Source organism: Talpa occidentalis, unplaced genomic scaffold (genome assembly GCF_014898055.3).
Source record: "Talpa occidentalis isolate TD23 unplaced genomic scaffold, MPIMG_talOcc4v2.1 talOcc4.9, whole genome shotgun sequence".
NCBI classification, from domain to species: Eukaryota; Metazoa; Chordata; class Mammalia; order Eulipotyphla; family Talpidae; genus Talpa; species Talpa occidentalis.
The window spans coordinates 83379607-83400724 of record NW_023605305.1 but is presented as its reverse complement, the minus strand read 5'-3'; the positions used below and the strand labels follow the sequence as shown (position 1 = coordinate 83400724).

General features: G+C 39.6%; 1 long non-coding RNA gene across 1 annotated transcript in view; it reads right to left on the bottom strand.

Moving 5' to 3' along the window:
* Positions 1-21118, bottom strand: part of LOC119237066 (uncharacterized) — a 506617-nt gene that overhangs the window by 439857 nt on the left and 45642 nt on the right. The window contains exon 2 of the long non-coding RNA XR_008550158.1: positions 15376-15471. This is a non-coding gene — a long non-coding RNA (uncharacterized LOC119237066). The remainder of the gene's footprint in view (positions 1-15375; positions 15472-21118) is intronic.

Below are 21118 nucleotides of genomic sequence, written 5' to 3'. Positions count from 1 at the left end.
TTTTGTTTTTCTGAAACTGTAACTTTACTGAACTCCCCACTCCTGCCAGGGGATTCCTACCATCTAGTTTCCTCTGCAAGGTCACACCCACCTTCCTTTCACTACCTCCCCGGCTCTCTCCAAACACCTCTGCCACCTGCCTTAGTCTTTCTCCTAGATTCAGAGCTTTAGCATCCTTCCCAAATCTGCATCAACTGACTTAGACTCTGTTCAAGTTCCTGTAGCAAAATCACAATAACAGGGCAATCCCCTGCTTTCCCGGCAATAACTGGGCTCCCTCTATGGGATAAATGACTTGGCCATCAGGTTTATAGTTTGCCCATTTGGGACCTGGGTTATTGCTTCATAAAACTGTGCTGCTTGGCACTATTATCACTTAATTATGTTGCCTAAAGAAAAAAAATAAAAATGACCTGTTTAAGTACCACTCTCCAGCATTACCCTCCTCTTTGGGGGTACCTGTTCTTCAAGAAACTGATGCCTCCAGCGCACTTACTGGTCTTCAGAATCTTTAAAAGTAGAAGGTCATTTTGTTTAGCATGCAATCCTTTGCTGAACACCTTTCCTCAAACGGGTGGTCTGATCTCTACTTAATATGTTATTATGCTATTTCAAACACCCCGGAAATTGTGCTAGACTTTATGGCAACATTTTCCTTCCCCAAAGCATTATGTGTCTCATGTTCCTTTATTTACATATATATATATATATATATATATATATATATATATATATATATATATATATATATATATCTCCCAGACACTCAAAAACTGAATTTCCTTATATGCTTATTTCCTTATATGCTACATGATTGTTCAAAAGTGCACCTACAGAAATTGGAAATTGTTCTTCCCTACTTAGCTGGAAAAATTCCAGTAGTTTCCCCCTTAAAGATGCACTCTCCAAAGTCAATTTATTTTGTCTATTACAATGTAATTGCCTACATGAGACGTGTGAGGCAAGATGGGATGGCAGCAAAAGAAGCAAGATCTGCCTTGAGTTGATTGCAGTAGAGGTTGCCTAAATATACCATTTTCTCCACTTTTGTATAGGTGTGAAGTTTTAAACATTTTTTGTTCTAGGAGGGATAATGGGGTCCATTTCATCTACATTTTAATATTAATAAATTTATCAGTTGTGATAGCACCCCTCAAGAGGTAAAGCAATTGGAAACAAAAGTATATCGATGAGATCTCCATCCCAGTATGTTCACAGTGACATTATTTTCAATAGCCAAGACACAGAAACAACCAGTGCGCATCAATGCATGAGTGGGGAAAGAAGTTATGTTATGCCATCATAAACCACTAAGCAATGGGGACACGCACTGAGAAATGCATTATTAGGTGATTTCATCTTTATCTGAATTTCATAAGGTAAAATTACACAAGCCTGGGTGGCTGCTAGGGCCTACTACACACATAGGCTGCATGGTACAGCCTATCATGACAAACGTCACCAACATATAGACACATGACTATATAGCTAAAACGGAATATTATTCAGCCAAAAGTAGAAGGCAATCTTGTCATTTGTGACAATATGGAGGGAGCTTAAGGCCATTGTCCTCAGAGAAAAAGTCAGGCAGAAAAAGACAAATACTGTATTTGGAATCTTAGAAAAATAAAATTAAAATTCATAGAAAAAGACAAAGATTAGTGGCTAACAGGGTAGAGAGGTGGGGATATTGTGGGGGACTGGAAGAAAGGAGCCAAAGGTACAAACTTGAAGTTACAAGGTAAGTCCTGAGATGTCATGTCTAACCTGATGACTCTAGTTAATACTGTCTTATGATATATCTACAAGTTAAGAGAGTAGATCATGCGTTCTCATCACTTTCCCTTTTTTTTGTAACCACATGAATGTTGACTAAACTTACCCTGTCATCATTTCACATTACGTGTAAGATAAGTTACCATGCTATGCACGGAAACTCATCTGGTGAGGTATGCCAATTATACCTCAATAAAACTTGGGTGGAGGAATAAACAATACAAGTGACACTGATGAGGAGGTGAAAATGAAAGCTTTCTGCTCAATTCTGCAAGATTGCCCTGGTTTAGTGCCATTGTGGGTTATACCCCATGGAGCAGCTGATTCAATGTGGCCCCATTGTACCTCCCAGCTGATTAAAACTTTGGGATAAAGGGAAGGCAAGAGGGTTTGAATAGAAGGGCACTGAAAGCTATTTGAAGGATGGATAGACTTTGGCTGGACCTATGAAGAAAGAAGAATATTCCAGAAAAGGGAAATGATGTATAATGAGGCACTGAGACTGAGCACAAGTTGTTTTCTGCAGGCTTCCTACATGATCTTGTCCTCAGATGGTCTTCATACTGCAGTCATAGTATTCTTTCTAAAACACACATGTGACACACATGTGATTTTCCCTTGGCCCTACTGAAATCTCCTTCATCTCTTCAACCCCCACCACTGTCTGTCTAGTAGGCCCTGTGGGGCAGGCAAACACTCCCTATAGTTTCATGTTGCACTGTTTCCACCTCACTCTACTCTCTCCACCCACAAATGCCAGAAGACACACTAACATTTTAATAATGGCTCTCTTGAGATCATTGCATATGGGTGACTTCTGTATTTCTTTGTGCTTGTCTTTCAGCTTCTAAATTTTCTACAATGAGCTAAGACTGTGTTATTAGTAATCATTTTCTTAAGGCTTTAAAAGTTGTGGGAGTAGACAGCAGTGGAAGAGGTAATATTGTCAATAACACATAAGGCTTTTTAGAGGGCCAGGAGAAGGGCTAAGTGAGGACAGGGGCAGCAAGAAAAGTCAGTCTCCGTAGTGACATTCAGGCAAGTCCAGGGGGCAAAGTGAAGCAAGACTAAATGAAAGGTGGCATTTAACATCTAATTATTTCTAAGAATGTCTGGAAACAAGGAGAGACAGAGCAGTGTTTTAGGAGAAAGGTCACTAAAGTACTTTATATTTTGAGATGGTTGTTTGATATGGTTGATTTTTCTACATTGAAGATATTTCAATGCATTTACAGGTTAAATACAGCTCACCCAAAGCACCCTGCTCTCTGTCTACATTTAGTGGGGCTTTTGAATTGTTTGTGGGATATTGTTTCAAGGGTTAGAAATGTTTTGAACAAACTTGTTTTCAATACACTTTGGTCAGGTTCCATTGATTAAATTAATATCGGAAGGAAGAAGGAAGTAGGAACGGTTCAAGGCTCACCTATGTGCAATCTGCTTTGTTATCATTCTCACCCCAGTTCCTTCAGCCTCTGGATCTGGGTATTGATGCTAATCTGCAAAAGTAGGTCCCAATGACCCCTGGAGACTTTTCAGCTCAGCTGACAAAGATTCAATGAGTTAGGATCTGGATAGATACACATTTTCAAGGGACATTTCCCAGAGGTCACCAAAGTGGCAAAGTCTATTTAATTGCATCATAAAAAGACTAAAGAAATCAATGCTTCGTCTTTTCAAGGTACCAGAAACTCGAAGAGTTGGTGAAACCAAGTCCTACATCTAGATGGGGAAACAAGAGCTACAGGGGTAAAGAATATGCCCAATGTCCCCACAAACTGATGGCTGAGCAGGTGAGCAGGGTTGAGAACTCAGGTATTCAGTCCCTCAACCCAGTGCTCCTTCCATAAGCAATCCTATTTCTTTTTTTTTTTTCAAAGATTTATTTATGCATGCATACAAGAACCGGGGTACAGGCCAGATGCGCAGGAGGGTGAGAGGATTCACCAGAGACAGAGCGGGGAACAGAACAGGCAGACAGACTGAAATACACTGCTGAGGGGAGCAGCGAGTTAGACAGGAGAGGTCTGCAGTGCCATGTGGGATTCTCGCAGGCCGGCCAGGATCGAACCAGCACTGCAGAGGCTGTGGACAGCTTCACAGAGCTGCGTTCAACTTGCCTGCGCCACCAGGGGAGGCCCAGCAATCCTATTTCTAATGATGAGTTTGGTCAAGACCAACTTCTTTTTACCAACCCTCTAGAATTCCAAAATCCCTGGGAAAAATGAGCCTGGTGGAGTTTTTTAATTCAGTATTAATATTATTTTTAAATAAATCTTTTAAAAAGAAAAAAACTTCTTTGACAATGATAAACATGGGCCTACACAAAATAAGTTCCGGCACAATCAGAACCTGCAATCCCCTTCAGTGCGCTCTGCCTGCCGTGTGTTTTGCGTATCAATGAGACCTGTATGCTTAATGGAGCAAAACAGGAGTTACTATCAGTTAAGTATTGTTTTAACAGTCTGTTTGTTGGCATAGCTGCTCAGTGTTTGTTTGGCTATCCTCCGCTAGAGCTTTGAATTACCATGAAGGCAGATGTCAGGTTAAGGTGCAAACAGCTGGCTGAGGAGTAGCCACCACGTACACATTCCCAGGTTAGGGGAATGGTTTCCTCCCCACACGTGACAGCCATCCTGCCTGATCACACTGCAGTCCCTGTCCCTGCATCTGTTACCAGGCCACCCTAGAATCAGGATGCCTGCTTCTTAGGAACAAACCTTTCTTAACTCCACACCACCTTCTCTGATGACCAGCTGACATCATGAGGTCAGTGCAGGCCATAAAATTGCACAGCTGGCTCCAGAGGCACAGCCCTCCAGAAGAGCAAGGCATTTGTAGGTTCTAAGAGAGACATGAATCTGAGCCAGGGGTGGGGTGTGCTTGACACTTATGATTTTTTTTTCTTTATAATTGACCTTATGAGATAAGCCAGACATCCAGTCACCTGGTAGAGACAGCCCAAAAGGACTGTGATGAGACTGCTATCTTGTCTCACCTTTGTAAAGGGTGAGTGAATGCATTTTAATAATAAAGTTACTGGTGCTTTAATGAGGGAGCCAGGACCTCAAACGGGACATGGTCCCAAGCTCATAAGCAAGACAAAGTTTAGTCCTCATCCCCTGCACCTTTGCTCTTTCTCCACTATGAATACAACCAATTGCAAAGCCATTTGCCCACCAAGTGGAGACTGTGGTTTGGACAAGAGTCTGAACATGGGAAAGCTCAAATGCTGACCTCGGTCTGTCTATTAGAAGAGGCATCAAGACTCCTAAGCATCATTAAATCTGACCATAGGCACCTGCCACCGGGTGCCAGCTTACTATAAACCAGGACAAATAATCAAATATCTTCAGTGATGGGGATAACAACCACATACTCCAGATTTATCTGTTTTCATGTAGCTCCATTATTTTCAGTATATCGCTTGAATCCCCAAATTATATCTACTGAATATGCAAATATGAGCTGGGAAAAAGAATGGAATAGAGAATAAGATAACAGATTTCTGAATCAGAAAGACAAGTGAACTTTATAAACTTCAATCCTGGATAAGCCCACTAACCTTGTCTCTTTGTCAGTATTTAAAAAAAAAAAATCACTGATAATTCCTAACAGGATTATGGGAAATTAACAGAGAAAACTCATGTAAAAATCTTAAAACAGTATTTACTCAATAAATGTGACTATATAATTAAACATTTTATTTTCAACCATTAAAAACCTTGTGATAAAAAATAATTTCACATTTTTGTGAAATGTGTGGTCTGTCTAACCACACATGATCCAGTTTTTAGCTTGGAAATCAGTCCCAGTGGAGACAGATAACTGGAAGACTCAGGTGTGAAATGTAAATTATTCCACAATGCCTTTCTCTAAGTATATCGTTTCTCTAAGACTCTAAATCTACCCATAAGTATCTTTTTCTCCTTATAAAAAAATACCCAATAGGGCTTAAAAACAAATAAAGAAAGAGAAATGTACAAGGGCCAGGAAAATTTTACCACATACCTAGATCCACCACTAGTTGGGTGACTTGCCCTTATAACCCTTTGTGTGAAACATGGTGGTGTCTTCTGTAAGGTCAGGGCTTTGGAAGATACAGAAGGTACCTTGCAGCCCTAAGGCTCCAGTGATGGCTCTTTCAGGGATTCAGTAAGATTCACTGTAGCAGAGAGTCCTGACATCAAGCAGTGATTCGCTTCCACTATTGGCTCTACAGAAGGCCAGGTACAAGATGACAGACAAGCATCCAGACAAACATAGGAGTCTGTCTGCAGGGTCACATGGACACAAGCCATAGCAAGGCATGATAAGCCTTCACAGGATGTCAGGACCTGACTGAGTTTATGAAGACAGCAGCTACCCCAGTCCCTCTGTCCCAGGGGTAGGGGCCTACACCAGTCTATCAAGAGATGACCAACATCCTCTGGGCACAGGGCCTGTTGGCAACATGGACATTCTGGCTCTGATCCAGGCTACCAGGCAACCTCACCAACAGATGAAAGTGAACCCTCAGCTTGTCCCATCATTGTTCCTGGAAATGAAATTGGCATCAAAGTGTCTTCAAATAGAGTGCATTCATGATGCAGCCCTTGAATGGAAGCCAAGCCATGCTTCTCCTGACAGATCTCAACCCATGGCGAAAACGATCGCCATCAGTTACCACAACCCCAAGAACCCACAGGAGGCCTCCAACCTCTAAATACCATTAGTCAGAGGGGCATTTGGGTTTAAAACCCACGTGTCATGGCTAATACACTTCTAAGTGGGATATGAAACAACAGATATAATTATCATGTTCTCAACTATGCTTTTTGAAATATGCTGAAATGCTGTTGTCTCTGGGTGGTAGAATTATGGGTCTTCTTTTTTACATTATCATCTTTTCCAAATTTTCTGCAATGGACCTTTATTACTTTCATGCTCAGAAAAAAAATTAAGAAAGTTTAACAGAAAATATCACCTCTGTGCTTTTTGACAGTTTAAGGAAGACCACCAAGCATGTTGACTCATTTAGAAGATTAATTCGAATGACCTGAAAATGTTGTCTTCAATTTGCTCCTTTAAAATACCATTCCCATGGCAATTAAAATCAAAAGGCCATCTTTTATGGCCAGAAAAACAGAAAGTCAAAGGCTTAAATTCTAACCCTAGTTCTGCCTCCTAACCAGCTTGCGATGAGGAGCAAATCAGAATTTTTCTGGCCCTTAGCATAAAGGACTAGAATCTGATTGCCATGTCTGCATCCTGCTTCCTCTGCTTTTCAGCTGTGTGATCCTGAGCCAGAGATTTAACCTCTCTGAGCCTTGGTTGCTTATTCAGACATTGGGAATAACAGTCGTCCTTGCTTCCCAGGATATCTGTGAAGATGAAAATGAGACAGTCTATGTCAGCCTTCAGCCTTATGCCTTGCACTCTGAAAGTGCTTAGGAGGCATTAGCTGGGGGCCAGGAAAGGGTAAAGGAAAGCATACACAGAACATCAAGATGACCTCTCCTACACGTAAAAGAAGTGGTGGCATGTGTGGCCCGAGACAAAGGGAGCGCTGTTGACTTTTATTTGTTAAAGACTATCACAGATCCCCTGAGTTTGTTTGATGAATTGTTTTGGATAGATAAAATAGCCCTGTTCCCACTCTCCCTGATTGTGCCACTGAAAGCAGATTAACAAAAAAAATGTGCTCTTCGCATCGGAAAAAGCAATCCTAGAAAAACAGTTTTAAAGGAAGAAATTCTTTTTTCTGACTCTGCTGATAATTTTCCCACGTACATGCTGGTCTGAACTGCGGTCACCTTCTTACATTTGGAAGTGTCAGACAGACTTAGGGTTGAAGACCCTACACACAGTTTGTAGCTAAAGCTGAACAGATGGAAGACAGGACAGCAAATCCAGGAGGAGTGCAGAAGACAGACTCCCACCCACTGCAACCCACAAGCCTGCCTCAGAACAGGGACAAAGTCGCCTTTGGCCTCAGGAATAAGAGCTCAGTGAAAGCACAACTAGCAATAGCAGAAGAGTACATGTCCTAGAGATCAAATGCATGGGCTCTGGAGTCAGGCAGATCTTGGGTCCCATTTCATACAGCCAATCTTGCACTTCTGCTAGCCTGCTGGAACTAGTCTAAGTGATCACACATAAGTCCATTGTGGATGTTTCTTCTCTTCTCTACACTGGGTTCTGGCATGTAAGGGTCATAAAGGGAATGATTGTCCATTTATTTAATAACTTAACAAGTATTTATTGAGCACCTACTATGCAACAGGCCCTCGGCTGCATGCTGGAGTATAGTGAACCACCAGATGTGATCCCACATCACAACCTACAGCTCAGAAGGAGACACAAATATTAAACAGCCAAACACACTAACAAGTGAAATGGTGGTGAAAATGCAAAGAAGGAAACCAAGGAGGGTATTATGGAGATAACAGAGCAGGCCCACCTAGGTACAAATGCTCAGGACAAGGCCTCTCGGAGAAGGTACTCTCTGAGCAGATGCCCAAGGGACGCTTGGGTTTTCCACAGGATGGCACAGAGATTTCTCTTATAATTCAGTCTGTGGTCCCCAATTCCAGGTTTTCAGTTTATCCAAATCATATTTAGTACTTTTTAATTATAAAAATGAGATGCACTTTAAAAGAAAAACATATAAGAAAGAAAATTAAATTGCCCACAAATTCACAGCACCATTATTGCTAACTGACTATATATATATATATATAAAGCACATTCTAAAAATGAAACATCCATTGTTGAAAAGAAAATGTATGGGCATGGTAAAAAAAAAATCCAAGGCATTAAAAATGTATAATTTCAGTTATTCTTCCACTCTAGCCACTACCACCCCCAGTTTTATTCCCCAGAGTAACAGTTTTTGTGTGGACTTCAAGAAATTATATATGCCTTTTACATAAAATGATATCATTCCATAGACCCCATTCTGCACCTTGCTTTATCATTTAACAATATATCCTAGACAAGCACATATAGATAATTTTTATTCTTTTTTGATAGCTATTAATGCCTACTTTTACATAGCTGAGACCACACTGTGCAATAATATTGCATCCTGCCTTTTCACTTAGTATTACATCATTAAAAATTCTTACTTCATTAAAAATTATTTGTAATTTTTAACTTAATGACTGTAAAACATTTCACTATATGATTAAACCATAATTATATGAATATTATCTAATTATGAATATTTAGAATATTTCAGAAAAGTTTATTAATGACTTCAATGAACATTAATATATAAAGCCTTTGTGTTTCTCTCCTTAAAGCGTCTTGAATTCACTTCCCTAAGAATTTACTGAGAGATTTTATGAACTCACCATTTGTTCTCTAGTCTACTCAATGCCAAATACAGATACAATGTGAATATTAATATCTTTAAGAATAAGAAGAATGTACATGCATTATATACAAATGCTTTCCAGGAGGCTTAACTCAGCTGTGGTTTAAGCAGCAAAACTCATGCTTGCTCTTTCTACTTCTGCTGTCAGACTTATGACTTCCAGCATTGACCTTTGCTCACCAGTACAGTGATAAGATAAAGAGAATCATAAACTCAGAAAAGAGAGTAAAGCAGCCCTGGGACTAGCTTATATACTAAACCTGAGTGTTCTGTTGTAGAAATGAGGTGTTTTACACAGGACCAGAAGGTTCTACATTAAGGTAAGCAGCTAACCCAACCTGGTCATCAACTGTCTCTTTATATGGTCTTATTATGGGCACACATCTTTTTGGAATCTCACAGGAATTGGGGAGGAGTGGCTGAGATCAGACAGTTTGTATTCTTACCCAGTACCTCCTCCAGATAGTTTTCATCCATGATTACTAACCCGCTCAATATGAGTATAGATTCTGGAGCCAGAGGGTCACAACTTCCGAGACATGGTAGTTAACCTCTGTGGCTCCAATGTCCTCATCTTTAAAATAGTGGTGACTTGTAGACTAATACAGAATTTTATGAATTATTTTCATGTTGCTAATTTAGAACTAGGCCTGAGACATTATATGTACCCAATAAATATTTATCAGTAAAATTAATAATAGGTGAAAAATAAGTTGGGCATGTAAATTTTTAGGGACTCTACAGGATGAAAGAAAGGCTCAAAAGGAATCAAATACTCTTTAAAAAATCAAGTGTAAACATTCAACATTCCTGAATATAGTATTTGAGCATGGACTGGGGAAATACGGTTAGAATAAAGTAGTGAAACGGTACTTGATGTGTTCAACTGTTAAGACCATGGACTCAATCAGACCATATAAGCTTCCCTTCATCCATCACATAGATTGATGATAAAAGAGATACTACTTATTACTTCAATCATCCAATCTTTTCAATTATCTAATCTTATTGCTAACTTTTATAGAAAGAGGTTGGGGGTATAAATTTCTCTGATAGTCATTCCAGACAGAGAAAAGTGTATTAGCCAAGCATGGAAGTATGCTGTGTAATCAGAGGATGACAAATGGCTCACTGGAGATGACACTGGGTGAAGCCAGAACTTAGCAGAACCTAGAAAGATTGGAATTGGGTCAAAATACGCAGGGCCTCTAAAGCCACCTAGAAGTGATTGCATTTATCCAGCAAATACAATAAAGGGGGTAATCCTTCATATTTTTATTTTAAATAATATATATGGCCATGTGAATAATGTACCATTGACAGAAAGATTAGAGGCAAAAAGGCTATAGCGCTATCTGCTATCAGCCCATCTGCCTTCCTCATATGCTGCTACAACCATTTTGTCACCTCTACTCCTGGAGTTTTTTAAAAACATTTTAAAAAATTCTCTACCTTATCAACACCCAGAAAAAATGGCAACAAATGAAGACAAAGTTCAAAATGAAAAGTTGATGACAAGCAATAGATTTCTCCATTTTAATTATTTTATTTATAAACCTGTTAGAGATTAGAGTGGATTATAAAGAGTATGCCAAGGTTTTGAGATTTAATTTGGGTTATATAAGCAGGGACAACAAATGAGGCATCCCTCTCCAAGTAATTTCTCAAGTATTTCTATGATCCTCAATGCATTGACAAGGAAACCAAGACACAGAAGAGAGAAGTAAATGAGGTAATGTGCAGAATCTGAGGAGGATAGGAAATGGAACAGAATTCCTGATTCTGACAGATTCCAGTTAAGTCTTATAACATTTTGGTGGCAGAAAAATCACCTGGCACTCTTGCTTTCAATGCATAATCCTAGGCCCCAGCCCAGACAAGTACATCAGACTCAGGAGGCTGCACTTATGGGTGTCAATTTGAATGTCATGATCCATTGGCCAGGGGTCAGGAGTCATACCATGGGAAATATGACTAGACCCTTCAAATGCTTGTGATCTATTTGGCTCAATAGAAAGCCACTTTGTGAAGAGTCCAAAGGAAGGCAGCAAGCAGGGATCATGGGGGGTTGCTTCTCTTTCCACCACCTTTCATCTTAACCAAGCCAGGACTGGCCAACAGGAACCAGCCTCTCCCCATCCCCCAAACCACCTCTCCTTCCCCACCGCCATCCTATAGACATGGCAACTTTCCCTTTGATCCTGCTTCTGAAGGGTTGCAATGGGACAGTTCCCCATCCCCAATTCTTCCTGCACGATTTTTTTTTGTTCTCTGTACAATTAATTAGCTAATAATTTTTGCTTCTGATCCATTCCTCATTAAAAAGCTGAATCCCCGAGTTGGTGCTGTCGCAACAAAGGTGGGAGAATTTATGTCTTAATTTTGGTTCATTATGGCAGCAAGCCTCTTGCTCCCATCACTCTCTCCTTGCCCCTCCCTTCCCAGCGCTGAAGGCTCTGTGACCCTAAATGCCTCGCAAGCCAGCCACCATGGAGGCACTGTCTCTGCCCTTTATCTTCTGCCGCCTCATTAAGAGAAATGAACCTGAGTCTGAGAAAGACGACACAGGGGAAATAAAAATGTAATCCCTTGGTGCCACCTATAATGAATTGTTATGAAAACCATGAAAATATCTGTCTGCGGATATTGTTCTTTGATTTGAAGTCAGTGTTGTAAGCGGTAATTTTTGTCATTAAAGCTGTTAATCTGCTCAGCGCTCCTCATAAGTTTTTATGAAGAAAAACAGTGCTGCTGCCTCCCTGCTCTTTGCAGGGCACTTTGGAGGCCAACACACACGCAGAGCACCATGGAATAATTAGCTTTAATTATGGCTGCTACTGCTGTCTGTTGAAAGTGGAGGGACTTCCTGCTGCCAGGACTGGGACTGGGGCCTGCTCAGCCTTTGCAAACCCAGAGTCGAGGAGCTTCTGTCTTTGAGTCTGGGCTCCCAGCCATACCCCAGTTAGGGCAGAAGCACCCTGCTCACCACAGACTTACCTTAAAAAAGAGAGCGAGATGACGGTCATAGTCCAAAAAGGCTAGCTAGCAACCACAACTCTATCAAGGCAATGCTCAAGTTCTCTACCACAATCTTGCCCATCCATTCAATGAGGGCTAGACACAGGCTGCAGGCAAGTGACCTTCCAAATAAGTGTCCTCAATGTACTTACCCTCTGGGGTGCAGGCAAATATTAAATCAAGAAATGAACAAACATACAGAAATGATTTATTTTAGTGGAGAGAGTAATGTGAATACAGTGTATGATATGAATTGCCCAGAAGAGTCAAAATAGCCTAGACTGGAGTAGGCCAGCAGTCAAAAAATTCTGCCCTCAAAAGTCACCATTTTAAGCTGTGGGACCATTTTTAATACTTAGTTCTCCTTTGCTGGGTCCTCAGAGGGCAGAGGTGAATATAACCTGGTCCTCCTAAAAGCAAAAGGAGGAACATAGATGCAAAGCTGAAGGCAAGTCTGGCTGATTTCACCACTTTTCCATAGGAAAGCACAAACATGGAAAAGAAAGAGTAGCCAGTGTCACTTGCTGTGTTAGGATGAAGGAGGTGACGGAGGTGATGGAGGGATGACTTATATAGGTTCGTGTAGTTTACTTATCCCTCATTAAAAGATCCTGGGAAATGATGGCTCCAGCTAGGTGTCTAGTATCAGGTCACCCAAGATTCATGGGGTGAAGCTGAGGTGAGAGGTCACCAGGGAACTGCAACATGAGAAGCCAGAGCTGGAGTTCTGCCACTTCTGGAGCTTGTCCCCCCAGCAATTGCTACCCCAACCTCAGCCCCCAGCATTAGGCCTCCTGTTACCACAGATTTTGAATGGACAAGGCATTTGTCCCCGGCACATGAATTTAGAGACATTGAAGTTTTTTCTTTGTTTCATTTCAACAGTATTCAAAAATATATAGCTTAAGCGCTGCTTTGAATTAATTTCCTAGGGAGTTTTAAAAAGAAAAAAAAAAAAGATCTTTTCTTTGAGTCACCACACAATTTAAAAACATTTGGGTTTAGTTTGAGAGTTCAAAAATTTATATTCATTTTTTTCAGCAATTCATTAATCAATTCAGTTCAAGTCCCTTTAGTTGGTCTAACCCAGGAGAATCTATACAATGAAGAATTGTGGTTGTTTCAAATTCATCCAAACTTCCCATCACTCCCCCTCAGGACTGGGTTTATGGGTTCTGGGGGAATGGAAGATGGACCTTGTCTGAATAATAAGAACAGTGACTTCTAGTAAAGGGAAAAACAAATTAAACTATGAACTCTTACTAAGCTAGGAATCAAAGGGAGCTTGCTTACTATTACATATTATATATATATATATATATATATATATATATGTGTGTGTGTGTGTATATATATATATATGTGTGTGTGTGTATGTGTGTGTATATATATATATATATATATATCAGACACTAACCACAAACACACTGAAGACACTGCTATTAAAATCAGAACCAAGCTAGAATGCCCCATTCCTGTTATCCCTGAGATCTGTTGTGGAACCAATGCAGTAGGACAAAAAAAGAAATACTGAATAAATATTGGAAAGCAAAAGACAGTTACTATTATTTGTAGTCACAGTTATCTTCCTAGAAAATACAAGGTGATCAACCAAAAAAATATTTGAACTGAAAAGGTAATTCAACATAGAATAAAATACAAAATAAAGAAATAAAAACTAAAAGCTATCCAATATGCCAACAATAATCCATTAGAGGGCCTCCCCGGTGGCGCAGCGGTTGAGCGCTGGGTTGCGAAGCTGCCCGCGGCCTCTGCGGCACCGGTTCGATCCCCAGCTGCTTCCCGGCCACCGGAGGAGGGTCCCGCATGGCGCGCAGACCTCTCCTGCCGCCCGCTGCTCCCCTCAGCAGTGTACTTCGGTCCTTCTGCCTGCTCTGCTCCCTGCTCTGGCTCTGGTGAATTCTCTCACCCTCCCGCGCTTCTGACTGTACCCAGTGCATGTATAAACAAAACAAAACAAATAAAGAAAGAAAGAAAACATGCCTCTCTATAAAAAAAAAAATAAAAAAATAAAAAAAAAAAAAATAATCCATTAGAAAATTCCAGATTGAAGACAGACTGAAATTTAATAATATAAAATTTCTGAGAGAAATTTCTGATAATGTATTAAATTAAAACCATAATGTACTGTATTAAGTAAGATGATATATTAAAAATATAAAGTTCTTGCAAAAACAATCAAGACCTATATTTTTGTAATTCTTTGAAATAAAGTTAGGCATGATTTAAAAGTCTCGACACACTGAAGCTTAAACACATGATGCTATTAACAGAGCTTGTGGATTTGAACTCCTTGCGTCATTAATTTCCATTTTTGCCAGGTTCTTTACTAGAAATCATTTTGCTTCATTAACAATCAGCCTTTCCCGGCCCTGGGTCATAGAGAGCAATAGCATACAGTTTTAACTTTTTGCCTGCAGAAGGCAATCAAAGACCCTGGTTCTGAGATTTCAGCATCTCTGACTAACAACCAGTCACCTAGCTGTTCAACAGCACTTAGACTCACCTGAGCCACTGGAAGATAGATGACATACAGTCAGCATTTGTGAATGCACAAAATATAAACGCACTGAGTATTTGCTAAATGAGTAATGCTTACAACATGTCCAAGATTGTCGCATCTCCCTTATAACAAAAAAGAACTTAATTTTACTTAATTTCACACCTTCACAGGCAATCTCTCACTTCATCCTCACAAAAACTATAAAGTAAATAAGACATGTGAGTTTTAAATATTAATATGCATGCAGCATCTGCTCCATGGCATACACAAGCAGTCTAAACTTTTTACACACAGCAGCTCATTCTATGCCATCTCCTGACATTACTCCAAGATCACTATTATTAGGATGATGCTTATCTGATGGATAAGAAAACTGAGGCGTGGGTAAGTTTAAATTCTAATCACAGAGCCAGGAAGTGGCAGATCTATGAGGAGCCCAGGTAAGTATGACTCCAGAAGCATCCTTCTCAATACTTCTCGGGTTCTTTACTACTGTGCTTCCTTGACTACTGTGCTTTACTGTGCTTCCTCTGATGGTGAAATTATTCTTATGCTTTTTATCACAATCAGCAACAGCAGCATCATTAGCATCATTAGTGCCTGAGGCACTCCAACATGCATTGCATTAGCTTGCTGGGGCTGCCATCTTAGAATAAGACACATTTGGTGGCTACACCACAGAAATTGATTTTCTTACTGTTTTGGAGGCTTCAAGTTCAAGATCAAGGTGCCAGCAGGGTTGTTTCTGGTGAGACCTCTCCTCCTCTCTCCTTGGCTTGCTGACAGCTGCCTCCTGCAATTTCATATGGCACTTGTTAAGATTGTTCACATGGTCCTTCTCTGTTTAATGCACAAGTAACTTTTGCTCCTCACACAAGGACACCAGTGCCCTTAGATGAAATCCCCACCCTTATGAACTCATTTAACCTTAATAATCTCTTTAAGAACCTACCTCCAAACACAGTCATATTAAGGGTTAGAACTTCAATATATGAATTTCAATTCATAACACCTTTACTTAGGGGTCAGGAAACTGAGCTAAAGGGAAGTTAATGGGCTTACACAAGGACACACAGTTACACTCAAATCTAGATGTAGCCATATCTAAATCACAGGTCCTTTTCACTTCTCCACAGTAATTACTCACACTGTGGGAAGGTAAGTGGTATGTAAACAATGTAAATGAACCGATTTTCATTCTGCTTTGGAAAACTCAGTATACATTTTCAAACCCTGTGTTATCTTCAGCATTATTTCTACACTGCTACTAAAATGAGTTTGTGTTGCCTTACTGTGCCTTCACCCCAATCCCCAACCTTAGAACAAAGAGGGGTAGCCCAAAACCAAATTGACATGCATTGCAAAGACAGCAGGATATTAAAAACCTGCCATAGCTAACCACACACATATATAAACCAGGAACTGCAAACATGTGCTTTGATAGACTTAGAGAAAAAGGGCTATATAAATTCAAATTGCTCTCCTACATAGCTATCTAATTCGACTTCACAGGGTCCTAGGATGCAGATACAGTATTATTTTCCAGATACATTTATTTACTTATTTATTCAACTATCGTTCCCTGAACAGGGTATGCCAATTAGCAACCCTAAAGTACCTCATTTAGTCAACAGATGGCAGATGTTCTCTCACTTTCCCACCAACACAGACCCTTCTGGTCAGAAAAGGGATCTTTGCTGGGATCTTCCCTCAAGGGTCCTATCCATATCCTTCTACTCCCAGTCCCTACACACCTGCATAAGGCAATATACCTCTGCATTAGGTGTTATTATGCTTATTTTATCAATAAGAAAACTGAGACAAAAGAGAGTGCAGTGCCATAGAACTTCTAAGTGATAGAAGCAGGATTAGAACCAAACAGCCTTATACTAGAGCGTACATGCACCTACTATGCTGCCTTTTGTGACATGCTACATTTAATTAGCTTATCAACAGAACAGAAGAAAAGCTTAGGCCTGCAAGAGACAACTAAAGAAAGAAATTCTTAAGCTGGAAAAATAAGTCCTGATACACCAAGGGGTTTGCCAAAGCTACGCAATGAGGCAAGAGACAGGGTTCAGAACATGGATACCCTACATTACTTACCATCCTGACCCACTTTTAGGGAATCCAAGGAGCCTGGAAACTCCCTTAATCTCAGAGAATGGTCTGGAAGGTAACAGGAACCCAAGCCCAAGTCCACTACCAATTGTTCATTGGAGTTTGGTACCTCCTCCATGAGTAAGGGTAAACAAAGAGAGGGCATGCATCTCCTGCACAGAGTCCCATTATGGGCAATTATTCTGACAGGGACCAACTAAGAATTAAAAATAAATGTAATAGATGAGTTAATGTATATTGTGTAAGATGGAACTAGTATGATCAGGATGGGCCTCATGGAGATGGTGATATCCAAGCAAAGACAAAAGTTGGTAAAGGAGATTGCCATGTGTAGATTCCCAAAGAGCAAGCATTCCAGGAAGAGGGAGTGGCATAAGGCTAAGTGCCAAGGGGGTATGCAGAGGGAAAACTGTTAGGAGGTGATGCACTCATCCAAGAAGAAAGGACAATGGTCAGAGTGGTAGCTATGGAGGTGGTGAGAGTGGTTGAATTCTAAATCTGTTTTTGAAAGTCAAGTACATAGTTTTCCATTTTGGCTGTAGAATGTAGGAAACAACATATTTAAGCATGTCTCCATGCTTCTGACTGAGCACATGGAAGATGGATCAACTGAGAAAGGAAAGGGCGTAGATGAAGCAGGTTTGGGGCAGGAGTAGAAAAGAAAGTCAGGAATTTAGTTTTGGACAAACTGAGTTGGAGATAGCATTCAAATATTTGAATGATGAAGCTGAGTATGTTGTGGAATGTATGCCTTTGGTTCAGAAGCCTGGCTGAAGATATAAATTTTAAAGTCATCAGTATACAGATGGTATTTACAGCCAGGAAAATAGCCAAGTTCTCTAAAGAAGCAAATGTAGATAAAAAAGAGAGAAGGATGAAGGAAGAGCCCTGAGCACTCCAATATTTAGAAATCAAGAAGAGAACAGAAAAGAGGATTTGGAAGGAGCAACGAGTGAGGTGGGAAGAACCCAAAGAGGAGTAGGGTGTCCTAGAAACCAACAGAAGGTATATTAAGAAATAAGTGATCAGATATGACAAAAGCCACTGATAGGTAATATAAAATGAGTTCTGAAAAATGACCACTTAATTAAGTGATATGGAGGTTACCTTCATAAGATAAAACAAAACCTTGATCAGGGGAGGTTTCAGAGACAAAGGAAGGGGAGAAAATGAGACAGTACAGGGGAGCAAAGAAATGGAGTGACAATTAGCATGAAAAGTGGAACCATGAGAAGACTTTCTTAAGATGTAAAAAATAACAGCATTTTTTTTAATTTTAATTTTATTTTTATATTCCCCATACAATTGCAACCCCCTTATTTTGACCCCAATCCCTCCTTTCCCCGACCGCTACCCCCCATAGAGTGCCTCTGGTTCATAGTTAACACCATATCTTTTTAATTGATGAATATTTGGATACCCCGATCAGGCATTACCACCATAATATACTTACTACGCATTGCCTGTTTTTTTCTGACTACTATTTTATTTACTTTATATTCCATGTGTTAGTGACACCATCCAGTATTTATCTTTCTCCTTCTGACTTATTTCACTGAGCATTATCCCTTCAAGCTCCATCCATGTTGCCTCAAATGGCATGAGTTTATCTTTTTTGATCACTGAGTAATATTCCACTGTGTATACATACCACAGTTTCTTGTTCCACTCATCTAATCTGGGGCACTTAGGTTGTTTCCACTATTCAGCTATGGTAAAGAGCACTGCAATCAACATGGAGAGCAAGTTTCTTTTTGAATTTGTGTTTTTGAATTTGTGGGGTAGATGCCTAGGAGTGTAATTACTGAGTTGAATGGCAGATCCATTTTTAATGTTTTGGGACACCTCCATACTGCTTTCCACAAAAGCTGCACCAGTCTGCATTCCCACCAACAGTGCAGGAGTGTTCCCTTTTGTCCACATTCTCACAAGAACTTGTTTCTGATCTTTTTGATATAGACCATTCTCACAGGTGTGAAATGATATCTCATTGTGTGTGGATTTTCATTTTTCTAACAATAAGAGATTGGTGTCATTTTTGATGTGCCTCCTACTGTTTGAATGTCTTCTTTGGAGAAGTGTCTATTTAGTTCTTTTGCCAATTTTTTTGATTATTTGTTTTGTTTTTGTAGAGTTTTATGAGTTCTTTGTATAACTTTAATATCATTCCTTTATCAGATGTATGTGTGCAAATATTTTTCCCATTCAGTAGGGTGTCTTCATTTTAGTTTTCTTTTTTTTCACCATACAGAAGCTTTTTAGTTATAGCTTTTTTGATGTAGTAGCAGCTATTTATATTCTCTTTTGTTTTCCCTGTTGTTGGGGATGAATCCTTAAAGGCATCACTAAATCTTATGTCATGACATGTTTTGTCTATGTTTTCTTCTATGTGTTTTATAATTTTAGGTTTTACATACAGATCTTTGATCCAGTTTGAGCTGATTTTTTGTGTATGGTGTAAGATTATGGCCTAGTTTCATTCTTTCGCTTGCAACTATCTGGGTTTCCCAACACCATTTATTGAAGAAGCCATCCTTGTTCCAGTGTCTTTTGTTCCTCTGTCATAGATTAACTGTTCATATATGTGTGGGTTTGTTTCTGGCTCTCAGTTCTAGTCCATTGGTCTGTATGTCTGTTTTTGTTCCAGTACAAGGCTGTTTTAATTATCATGACTTTATAATATAGTCTGAGACCTGGAAGTGTGATACCGCCATCCTCTTTGTTCTTTATCAAGATTGCTTTGGCTATTTGAGGTCTTTTGTGATTCCATATGAATTTCACTAGTATGTGCTCCAGTTCTTTGAAATATGCCACAATATTTTTATTGGGATTGTGCTGAACCTGTATATTTTGGATAGGATGGCAATTTTGGACAATGTTGATTCTTCCAATTCTTTGTATAGATCTTTTACTTTCTTTGTTAATTTTACTCCTCTGTACTTATTTTTTTTCCTTTGGCATAATTGCAAATGGGATCACTTTCTTATTTTCTTCCTCTATCTTATTGTTTGTGTCTTAGAAGGCAACTGATTTATGTGTGTTGATTTTATACCCTGCCACTATTCTAAACTTATTAATTGGTTCAATTAGTTTTTCTGTGGAATCTTGAGGGTACTCTATATTATTATATCATCTGCAAATAATGACATCTTTACTTTTTCTTTCTCACTTTGGATTCCTTTTCTATCTTTCCTTGTCTAATTATTCTAGCTAGCACTTCCAATACTGTGTTGAATAGCAATAGTGAGAGTAGACATCCTTGTCTTGTACCATATCTTAGTGGAAAATCTTTCAGTTTTTCACCATTGAGACTGTTACTAGATATGGATTTGTTGTAAATGGCTTTTATTATGTTAAGGTATGTTCCATTTATCCCCAGTTTTTTGAGGGTTTTCAATATAAATGGATATTGTTTCATCAAATGCTTTCTCAGCATCTATTGATATGATTGCATGGTTTTTATCTTTCTTTTTGTTCATATGGTGAATTATATTGATTTATTTTCAAATGTTGAACCATCCTTGTGTACCCAGGATGAATTCCACTTGGTCATGGTACATGATATTTTCAATGCATTGTTTAATTTGGTTTGAGTAACAGCATATTTAAATGCTGATGGGGATAATCCAGAAATGAGGAAGAGACTGATGCTATAGGAGAGAAGGGTGAATTGCTAAAATAATAACCCAAGCAGACAGGGGTCTAAGGCACAAGTGAAGATAACTAACTTTAGAAGAAAGTATGAGCAGTTCATCTATTATAACACATCCAAGATAGTGTGGAGTGCAGATGCTGGAGGATGGGATGATGTCTAGGTGCTTGGGAGAAGGGTGTCAATAAAGGCTTGTGAAGGGAGCAGGTCACAGCCATATAGAACCATATAAACTTCCAAAAGTGATCCAGACTTTGTTCCAAATGCAATATAGAGCACCATTAAAATTTTAGGAAGATTTTTCACTTTATCAAATATCTTTGCAGTAATAGATAGAACTGATTTGGAGCAGGTAAGGGAACCTAAAGGCAGAGAATTGAAACTGTTAAGGTAATGGACTCCAACCGACCTGACAATCTGGGATAAAATGGAAGTGGAGTAGGTGTCAGAAAATGACCCCTGTTTCCTCTCTAGGAACTCAGAAGGATAGACTTCATTTACTGAGCTAACAGGAAGAACACAACTGGGATGGAAGGTAAGTAGTTGGTTTCTGGCCCTCTTGAGTTGGAGACATCTACAGGGTGCCCATCACAAGGTGGGCTCCCAGGTTATGAACTACATAGAGCAGTAAAAAGCTCTGAATTGGGGTTAAAGATCTGGAAGACAT